General features: G+C 41.4%; 1 pseudogene; it reads left to right on the top strand.

Moving 5' to 3' along the window:
• The first annotated feature begins 10,094 nt into the window (after positions 1–10,094).
• LOC129677814 (60 kDa heat shock protein, mitochondrial-like) lies at positions 10,095–10,668 on the top strand (annotated as a pseudogene).
• Positions 10,669–11,354: the final 686 nt, after the last annotated feature.

Below are 11,354 nucleotides of genomic sequence, written 5' to 3' on the forward strand. Positions count from 1 at the left end.
TTGGCTGCTGCAGGAGCAAGCTAGAGGACTGGGTTTCTAAGGAAACTTGGGCGTCTGAACTATTCCCAGATACATACCTTGGTTTCTTCTACAGACTTTGTTCAATGGTGGGCTGTTTTCCATGGCTCATGTTCTCAGAGATATCACTCCTAATAAATAGAACCTCACATGAGCAGACACTCAAGATGGCACTCAATCTGTCCAGGCATGAAGCCTCCTGCTGCATCAGCCTCCAAATGTGGCCATTTTCTCTCATCTCCTCATTGTACCAGGTAGGAGCTGGTGTCTTTCCTTAACCTCACTAAGGTCATCTATGATTTCCTAATCTCCCCTTGCTTCTCTCAACACCTGATCATGAGTTTGCCTAGTACCAAAGTCTAGGTACAAAGCCATATGCCAGCAAAGCTACAGAGCAAGGCACATACCTGCTTATCATAATCTCAGCTTGATGAACCTTCTCAGCAAGTAGCAATACATTGACATTGTTGAAGAAAACATGTGGCATTATGGGTAAGACCAAGGAAAGGAATGATGTTGCGCTTCTATTTTTCTTTGACTCTAAAGTTTTCCCAGGAGTTTTCAAGGTATCCTTCAATTTAGTATCATCTGTTTGGAATACCTTCACATGACTGACCCATAAACCAACTAGAAGATCCTAACACTGTGCTTACATACCCATTCAATTATTAAATATCTTACAATATAAATGGAAGGTAAGAAGGAGCAAATGAAGGGAGAAAGTAGTGAGGGCAGGTAGAGAGAGGGAAGCCATATCACACCTGATTAAGACGTATAATAAGGAATGTAACACTTTCTTGTATACAGTGGTCATTTTCCCTTTTTGAGTAGTATTATCACCAAGTGATCATTGTGATGGGGAACAAACAGAGATCCCACTCAGTGGTAAAAGTGACCACAGGGGAACACACTTATTTTTTAAAGATATTCTACATTGTGTTGAGTTTTGCTGAAAATGAGTCCTAGACCTATCTTTCTAATACAGCAATTTGAGGTGAGGCACACACACCTGCCAGAACAGGCTGGCTGCATTCAAGACCTCTTTATTGGCTTTGAGAAACTCTATTGTTCTTCTCAAAGTGAAAATCAGCTCAGAGATGGAGGCCAGGGTGAAACAGTGCTTGTGGAGGAGGAAGGCATCTAACAGTGGGAAGGGAAAAGTCTTTTATATGTGTATGAGATGCTTTCTTCACAGAGAGGAAAACCTGCTTTTCAATTTGTAGGAGTTACGCCATATGAGTTCTTCAGCCTCCACCGTAGAGTTATCAAGAGGGTGCCCACCAGTAATGACAAATCGAAATTTAGCTCCTTGTAAGGAATTTCTTTTCTTTGTATGGACCACCAAGATGGAAATTTCCAGGCAGTGTTCCTCAGCTCCTGCCGGGGTTGGAATTGAAATTTCTTCTCACAATTACAGAGCTGCAGGTGAGATATCAGACTCTCGCTCTATGGACCAAGGAAAGTGGCATGGCACCGGGCTTGGTATGGATTTTTCTGCAGCAAATTAAAATCCACCTCTCTTCACGGCCACACAGAGAATGTGGTCAAGTTATGCTGTGCGCTACCAGGACATCACTGACTCCTGCCACTTTCAAAGGGATTCTTTAGAGCTTCTTTGAAGATTCTCTCTAAGGTTTGGTGGAATAGCCCAGAGCAATGAAATCACCATTAGAGAAAGGGTAGCATATCCACACCTAACTCCTAAGACAGCAACAATGGTCAGTGCTCCAAAAAACAAAGCAATCAGCCGGCTCATTTGATCAACACAAATTCATGATTAGTTTCTCCTACCCTCATAGGATGGCTGTGGTACAAAAGCTGCAGCTCACATCGCCTGCTGGATACAAAGATGACTCAGTAGCATCTGCTCCGTGATGTCTCAAAATGAAGCTAGTGTTGGCTCAAGGGCTCAAGAAATGGAGGAAATGACCTAATAGTTGAGCGATGTGTGCCATTTTTGTTGATAGAAAAAGAAAGAACTTTGTTTCACTTGGTTCTGGAAACTGACCATTTCTGTTGAATTAGTAGGGACATTAAAAGAGAATTTCCATCAGAACCCAGACAGGAAAATGAAACATAGTACGTGTATGTTCTCTGTCTATGTGAGTATCATGCTGAGCAAATCGGAGGGTTTCTCTTCTCAGGGTCTCACCAAGGTCCCTGTTGTCAGACCAGAAACAGAAACACACCTCAGGGCAGGAAAGATGACTTGGCTTCAGGTGCCCACGAGAAACTCATAATGAGACAGTGACACGCATGGGACCTTGGGAAACTTCGCAGCTTTCTCAGAGACTATCGAAAGCGCATTCTTAGGAAGTCTTGTATGGTGATACATGATTTTCACCATCACACACACACATATATCTACATATGCATACATGTGTATATATGTGCCTATATAACCTATCATCTGTTTGTCTATCATCTACTATCTATTCCATCTACCTACTTTTTGTTGCGTATTTGTCTTTCATCTGTATTTCTTTCATCCATCTATCCATACCTCCACCTACCTAGCTATCAGTCTAGCCTTCTGTTCTAGTCTTTTCCTGGTCCTGGCATTTGTAGGAGTCCCCCAGAGGAATTTTTCTCTGTCAAGGCCTCTCCTGATCTGCTGTAGCGGACCATCTTCTGACAGGTTCCTTTATAGACTGCGTGATTGAGAAAACTTGCTTTCTTCCCTGATTCAAAATGAATCCAAGAGTTTCTGGAGTCTGTATTGATTGCTGTGTTCATGGTAACATCTTCCTCAGTTCAGCTCCCCATCTGTCCTAGGAACCGGTCCCAGCTCAGACGTCAGGCCAGCACTCCTTTAATTGGCATCGCACAGCTTATACTGCTCTCAGAGCCACTCAACAGGCTCACACATAGGTCAGAATTACACCTGCCGTGCAAATTTGCTGAATATAGATTCTCTGTTTTCTCATTTTCCTGATGATGCTCATGTGACTTCAGGATGCAATAGACAGGGGAACTCCTGTACCAGCCTGTGCTTTAGGGAGCACAGACAGCACTGAGTACTCGGCGCAGTATCAGGTAGCAGGGTCAGGTAGCCTCTGTCTCACAGGCAAGGAGTCTGAGGCACATAAACAGAACAGTTGCCTGGTAATGATACAACCCACTGAATGCTGCGTTGGTGCCATGAACTTCACTGATCTGACTCAGGGTTCATGTTGTTTGCAGCCATCTTTATGCTAAAAGTTTATTTTCTTAAAACAAGTAGCTACAGGAGAGAGAATACGGAAGAAGCAAGTGAGGTCACAGCAAGATCAGTGTAACTTTGGTCAGACTCCAAGGACAGACATATGGACCTTTTGTGTTTCTCTGCACTCCATCTGACTCTGTGAGTCTAGACAGGTCTTGAGATTCTGCATTTGGGACTGGCTCTCGGGTGACATTGACACAGCCTGTGGAGGCAGGAGATAGGATGTTAGCCAGAGAGTGTTGGGACAGGATAGGAGAGCTTAAATCCAAGCCATTATCTGAGGGCATGAGTGGGAGAGAGTGTGCCAGGGTGCTTCTGAAGACTGCAACTGTTGACAGATTGGTCGTGGGGCATGAGGACTCAGAAGAGAAGGATGACTTTGGGTTCTCCAGCCTGGGAAATGCTTTCAACTTCCAAAGCAAGAAATTCTCTGGAAAAACAATGAAGCAATCTGGGAGACACCGAGTCTGTGTTAACAGCTTGGAGTAAGGAATCCCATTTGGAAATCTGCATTTCCACCATCAACATAACCATGGTGTGACTGTTTCAATAGAGAATAGAAAGAGGTGGTGTCCAAGAAGAGGACCTTGGGATATATTGGACTTAAACTATCATAATGTAATGTAGGAAATGTAGGATACTTGGAGAACCAGAAAGACAATGAGGAGAGATCTGCATGGTAGGTTGATTGTAAGAAAACAGCCACATAGAAAGGCAATGGCATTTCTCTTTTCACTTTCATTCCATGGGCTGTAGAAGGGAATGATGGGTAACAGCATGGAGAGAAGCAAATACCACTTTGCCATTGTTCAAGATCACTGATTGAAGGAGGGAAGCATCTTTTTCTGATTTCTGTTAGGGAATCCAAGTTGAAGTGGGTCATAAGAGTACATGTTCTTTTTGTGTGGTGTTTATGTGTATATGCATTTGCATGTATGCACATGATTCATGTGTGAGACTGAAAGCTCTCATGTACCACAGCATGTGTGTGGAGGTCAGAAAAAAAAAACTGAGAAAGCCTTGGGTGTTGCTCTTTCTTGCCTTCCACCTGTTTGTGGCAGTTATTTGTGGTGTCTTTTGCTCATCATTCCAGTGCTTGGCTTACTGGTCATTAGGTGTCTAGGAATCCTCTTTTCACTGTTTTCATTTTATTGCAACAACAATGGGATTCTGTGGATTCAAACTTGGGCCTTCATATTTGCAGAACAGGCTCTACCCATCCAAGTCATTTTAAAAGTGTATCTTTTATAACATTGCCACGTCTCTTTATCTCTTCATCAAAAAGACCAGCTCTTGTCCTTCTTGATCAACACCAACATTCATTTTTCTTTTTGTAAATTAAAATTCAGTCAAGCATACTTTATTCACAGTCTTGGGTTAGTTCTGGTCACAATTTGGGTCATCAGTACTGTAGCATCAGGTGAGAAATTAAAAGCCACTTGTCTCCAGACTCCAGGTAAGTACTGAGAATGGAAGACTAAGTTTGATAAAAACTTGTGGTGGTTGGACTGAAAATCGATTTTTCTGGAGCAAGAACCCATGCTATCTGTATCTTTTGAAGTGGAAACATGGAAAGTGTAAAACAAAATGAATCCCAGCCAGGGATGATACCACCTCTGAATCAAGAGACCAGCAGAACTGCATTCTCTCCCTCTCACTCTTCCTAATGAGACAGTCTTTGTAACACTCACCTTCTCCATTTCTAAGGATCCTGTAATGTGACTCAGTTTCTCCAGGAAAGATAAGCTCCATTTTCCAGAAGTTGAGAATAAGCTTAGAACTGGGATTTGCAAAGGTAAAGAAATAAAAATGAGAAAGTCCAAGTTCCCTTTGTCAGCTTTCTGCTGGACAACTTTCTCAAGTGCTTTTACACCAGAACTGACTTGCCACTGCAAACCAAATATGGGAGAAGTTTATCATCTCAATACTTTTGTTACCCACATAATCTGTTTTCTTTCTCTCTTCTGTTAGCTATTTTTTTCAGCCTTGAGCAAAGGCTGTCAAGTGAATCACCGCATTTAATTCCCCTGCCCTTGAACTTTCTGATTTTTTTCTCATTCTTTGATCATATTCTTGTTTACTCTCTTCCTCTTTTCTAAGAAGCATACATAAATAAACTTCCAAGAGTGCATTAAGAACATAATCAGACTATTTTGTCTAAACCCAGAATACACAGAGTGTTTCAACATCTATGAAAAATACAGCCGAATCCCAAGTATTCGTTTGATTAAGTGCATTTTCTTCTGTTTTTGTTAGGCTTACCAAATTGCTCCTATTAATGTAATGTTCTCATGCATTATGTAATAGCTGAGAGCAAAGTGTAAACTCAGAGAGTCCCACAGTGTAAGACGCTGTATCACTCCTATAGAAGGTGGGAACACTGTGGACCAAATCCCCACAGGCTATAATGCAATGTACCTGTAATGTGGCCACAAATAGCCTGATCTCTCCAGCTGCAACCCATATCAAAATATTTCACTAGAGTTAATTAAATCTCCCAACATTTCTTGAGAGAAGAACAAGGTGTTGTGATTTTAAAAATAGATCCATAAACAGAAGTAATAAAGAGTTTAGAATACCGAACTTAATGAAACAAGAAAGGCAGAAATGCATTAAGAGAAACACCATAATGAATCATGGGCTGTGGGATGCAAGCTGTCTTCAGGGACTGCCTTCATTTCAGGCAGGAGGACTGAGCTCCACTGATGTTACATAAGATTACAGAACATCATCTTGCTGCAGATTCCTTCTCCATGGACATAACTTTAGAAGATGTTTGGCACTATGGATGCTCCATTCATTTCTAGCCAGCTAGGGCACTCCAGGGCGCTCTGCAATGGTAATATCCCTACAGTAATCTTCAGTTCAGAGGCTATCAGACCATGTAGAAATTAAGCTGGGCCTGAGGAATTTGCTGAAATGGTCTAGGACCTGGGGTGCTCAATATTAGTGTTCTGGAAGCTTAATGTTGACCATTTACCCAGAAGTGGTTAGGCTCTGGCAAACAGACAGATGCTAAACTGATTTGTTTATGTATTGAAAGTTGGAATCTGTGTGTGTATCGACTCTGTAAAACATGTGGAATTACAAGTATGGGAATCACACTGGGGAAAATGAAAATAACAGTAATTACAGGCAGTGTTGTTCCTCACAGCAAGGTCCATGCAGAAATTCTAGCACTGCCCAAGACATTTCTGCTAATGTTACCGACTTGAAGATATCTTTCTTCTTTCACAGAACTGAAGTTCAAATAACAAGTTACTGAAAACTACCCACTTGAGAATAGTGGAGGAATTTAACCAAGCCTTGTTGGATAGAAATAATAACAGTAGAAAGCATTCTGGTCAAGACCTTTGGGATGCGGGTTCTAATCTCTGACTTATATAACTCAGGGAAGTAGAGAGATTGCTCCAACTTCAAGTTGTTCATCTCTAAAGGGCAGAAGTTCACCATGGGATGTTTTTCCCAGTACTCAGTCCTACACTTCAAGGAAATGTCTAGATCTGTAACCCCTTCTTTTGTCTCCACATCTTTCCTGAGGCCACAGTGTTTATCACTATTCAGTTTATCATGCTCCTAGGATAATGGAGATTTAAGTCAACCATACTAGTCAGGATCTCCTGGAAAGTAGATCTGAGTCACAGAACATAATGTTGAAGGTGCCTTTGGGGACCAAAAGCTGGAGACTTGAGAGAGGGCTGAGCAGTCGCATAGCAACAAGGAGCAGAGCTGTGTTATCTGCTCAACACAGGGATTCTGCTTGGAGAATGAGCAAGGAGGACATGTTTCTTAGAGTGTTCCCCAGGGAGAGCATGCCTGTATGTACTGTATGGAGTTCAATTCCCTTACATGCCCAGGTGGCATTATCTAACTGCTTAAATCACACCTCAACTTATATTAGAGGTCGTACAGGCTCTTTATTAAATCTAACCCCAAATGACACTTCAATGCCCCATTCCCTCTTTCTGGCTTGAATGCTGTGACATGGGTACAGGATTCATTTTCCTCTGGGGATAGGAATGCCTTCTTTCTTTCTTTCTTTCTTTCTTTCTTTCTTTCTTTCTTTCTTTCTTTCTTTCTTTCTTTCTTTCTTTCTTTCTTCTTCTTCCCCTTCCCCTTTTTTTTTGAAGAGAGATGTGTAAAAGTTTAAGCATGCAGCTAATTCTTCCCTACTGGAAGTTTATGGCTCCTGGGACCTTCTACAGATCTCTGGATAAAGGGTTTGGGAACAAGCTGAAGCCTCTGTAGCTGTGATTGGTCCAAGCTCATACCTTCTCTCTTCTTGACTACCTATAAGAGGTTTCCTTTTATACCTGTGACCTGCCTAAGTTCCTAGCACTCTAAGTTAACACAGATATTAATATCTGAAAAACTAAACCCATAGATTGTTTCCTCTCATTGCACGACAGTTGATCTGTCTCTCCAGAGAATCATCACTGAGTGTTGAACCAGGTATTCCGCCAAACTGCCTCCTCTCTGGTGGGCTCATTGTGATTCCTATCCCATCAGAAACTCCCATTTTCCCCATCAATCTCTTCCTAGAAAGAGCTAAAAGTGGCCAGTGCTAGCTATAGCTGCCATCATAGAAGAATCCATATTGTCTCCTGACACATTTTGCCTTCCTTTTTTGAAGTTAGAGCACTGATCAGTGAGTGCTGGGCTGCAGCAGGAAGATCAGATGCTGAATATTGGTCCTTAGATGTGGTGCTGGCAGGGCCACTTTCATACTGCATATGAGTATGGAGATTTTAGGTCACCATGTGCCATGGTGATTCTTTCTGATACAGATTTCTATAGAATCTCCGGGTCTTCACCTGGCTTCTCTGCATTCCCCATCTAAGCTGCACATGACAGTAGTGCTTTCTATCCTTAGTTGTCAGAGTCTTCGAGAAGTTTGAGAGGAATATCTTGCCCACTGCATGGAGACATAGGAGAAGAAGTGGTATACTCTGGACAAGTGGCAGGAGAATGTTTCCAGCATGTGCAGTCTATGTTTCAAGGAACAAATGTTCATAGTGGTTTCTGTGTATGAGCGTGCTGTGATTGTGAAGCTCTGTGCTTAGTCAGATGCTCATCTGTCTGGGGCCCAGGAAAATATAAGGTGTGACTCATTGTCACAAGTGAGTGCAGCTGCCCACTCCACTCTTTCTTTAACAGCTGAGATCATATCAGCTCTGCTCTGATCATACAGACGGGCTCTGGGTTTTGCTTTTGGAAACCCTGAGATCCCTGGTAACCCAGAGTTCTAGATCTGCCACAGTGGTTTGCCAGTTCTGTCAGAAAGAGGCTAGAAGCATCATTTTTTATTTTTATTTTTTAATTTTTTATTCTCTTTTAATGCTGGGCAACACTCCACTCCTCAGTATCTATCCTCTGGACTTTACCTATAAATCCACTCTGATCTTCCTACTTTCCGACTTTTGAACCCCCCTTCACATTATAATAAAGAAGGTTGATGGGCCCGTTTCCAGTACTGTACCTCAGAGAGCTTCCTCAAGCATTTAATTCTAACCCCAGGAATTCCTGACAGGGCATCGAATTAGATGGGTATATTTAGATTGTATATACCTTGATACAGCTGATGGGTATATGGACAGATAGATCTTGACTGTGGACATAGATATTTAGATAGATGATAGGTGAGACTTAGAGATGAAAATAAATATATAATGTAGATATATAACAAATGATAATAGATTCAGATGGTACATGGGTTGATATGTATTTGTATATATACATATACATATACATATGCATATACATCTAGAATATAGATAGATAGATAGATAGATAGATAGATAGATAGATAGATAGAATATAGATAGGTAGATAGTCATAAAGGTTATAGGTAGACCTATGGGTAGATAGGTAAATGGGTGATAGAACAATACTTAGCACATGCACAGGGCTAGAGCATGGCTATCAATATCTAGTATCTTTGGTTGAAAATGATATTTGAGTTTATATAGATGAATGAACCATTTTTAACAAAAGCAGATAAAAACTTACGAAAAGGTTGATAAATTGGAAGAGGCATATAATGGTCATTTATTTTTCTCCAGTCTTGAGGCAATTTGCTCTAAATAGATTTCACAGTGTGAAAAAAGTCATTAAAATGAGCAATAACAAATAAGCTAATTAACAAATGAAAATATAGTCTCCATCCAGCAAAACAACATAAAGATTTAAGCTCCATGTTTTAACTTATTTGTCCATTGTTGTTATATCATATGGACTTTAAGAATTGCCTACCTCCAAGTTAGAATTCTCCTGTATGTGTTCTGAGTGACAGAACTCATCTTCTGGGTGTTCGGAAAAGATGAGATGACTAATTGAAGATCATCACACCCATTTCAGGCAGGCCTTTCAATGTTTGATGCCATTTTCCAGGCCTATCCTGGAATTCTGTGAACTGAAAGTATTATAGAAGCCTACAAACTTTAAACTCTAACAGTATGCTTTTATAGCATGCTTCAATGGCCACAAAATATATAGGAGTAAAGTAATATACTCTTTAAATTTTGTTGTTTGAACCTGTAACATTTTTCAGAGAGAGAGAGAGAGAGAGAGAGAGAGAGAGAGAGAGAGAGAAAGAGAGAGAGAGACTAGGATAGTATCAATTCAATGATGAGGCAAGGAGAACGCATCAGAGTGTGAAGCCTTTGCAGATTTCATGGTTGTCCCTGTTTCTCAGGCTGTCTCTTTCTGTCCCTGTCAGAAAATTCCTAGTCTATTCCATCATCATTGGGAGGCTGGACCTGAAAATTCATGCCATTGTTGGCTCAGACATGGTTAACATTGTACGTTAAAAATTATAACTCTTGGTTGAGCTCCAGAGTTTGGGGACAAAAGAAAGAACCAGCTTAAAGACATGGCTATTGCTGCTGGTGGTACAGTATTTGGAGAAGAGGGATTGAATCTAAGTCTTGAGGTGTTCAAGTTTACGACTTAAGAAAAATTGGAAAGGGCACTGTCACAAAGGTTGATGCCATGTTTTTGAAAGGAAAAGGTGACAAAGCTCAAATTGGAAAATGTACTCAAGCAATCACTGAGTAGTGACATTACAACCAGTGAATATGGAGAGGGGAAGCTTAGTGAGCAACTGGCTAAACTTTCTGATGGATTAGCTGTGCTGACACCTGGAGAAACAAGTGATGTTGAGGTGAGTGAGAAGAGAGACAGAGCTACAGAAGCCCTCAATGCTGCAAGAACAGTTGTTGTAAAGTGGTGTTCTAGGAGGGTTTGCGTTCTACATTGTGCGGGAAGATCAGAAAACTGGTTTATAAGTTATCCAAAGAGCGTTCACATTTCCTGCCCTAACTACTGCTAAGAATGCAGCTGTTGAGAGATCTTTGGTAGTAGAGAAGGTTCTGCCAGGTTCCTCAGAAACTGATTATGATACCGTGCTCAGATTGTGTTTACACTGTAGGAAAGGGAATCACTGATCCAGCAAAGGCTCTGAAGGCTGCTTTACTGACTGAGGCCAGGCTGGCTCCATGTTAATTAGGTACAGCAGAAGCTGTAGTCAGACATTCCCAAGAAGGGACACTGGAATGGGCACAATGGGTGGGACAGGAGGCAAAATGTTCTAACTTGTCACAGTTAAGACTGTCATGCTTGTCACCACCAGATCAGAAGCAACCTTTCTCGGAAGAGGAGGAATAGTTGTGTACACAACTCATCCAATGGGGAGAAATCAAGCTGCTGATGTACAGCCTTCACCCCTGTGTTCTAAAGTCTTTGGTATAGGGAGGTACTCTACGTGCTATCAAAAGAGAAAGTTAAATGTCATGCCAGCCATAATTCTTTACATTGCTGTCCTGGCTGCAAGATATGCTAGAGCAATGGTGGCACAAAGCTTGTGGCAATAACCAACCAATATTAGATTTGACTTAAGGTCCGCTAACAAGATGGAACCCAAGACTAAAATGGATTAGGTGGCTAAGAACTACAGACTGGGTAGCCCAGGGATCAAGGGTAAAACCAAATGCTACTGGTCTAAAAAACTGTAGCAATAACATGGCTTCTAATGACATTCTGCTATACTTAGAGATCACTGCCTTTTCCAGCTATCCTCAGAGAAGCTTCCTTCTGAACCAGATGGGAACAAATATAGAGAGCCACAATCAGA

The sequence above is a fragment of the Psammomys obesus genome, unplaced genomic scaffold, assembly GCF_907164565.1.
Source record: "Psammomys obesus unplaced genomic scaffold, mPsaObe1.curated_primary_1811, whole genome shotgun sequence".
Classification (NCBI taxonomy): Eukaryota; Metazoa; Chordata; class Mammalia; order Rodentia; family Muridae; genus Psammomys; species Psammomys obesus.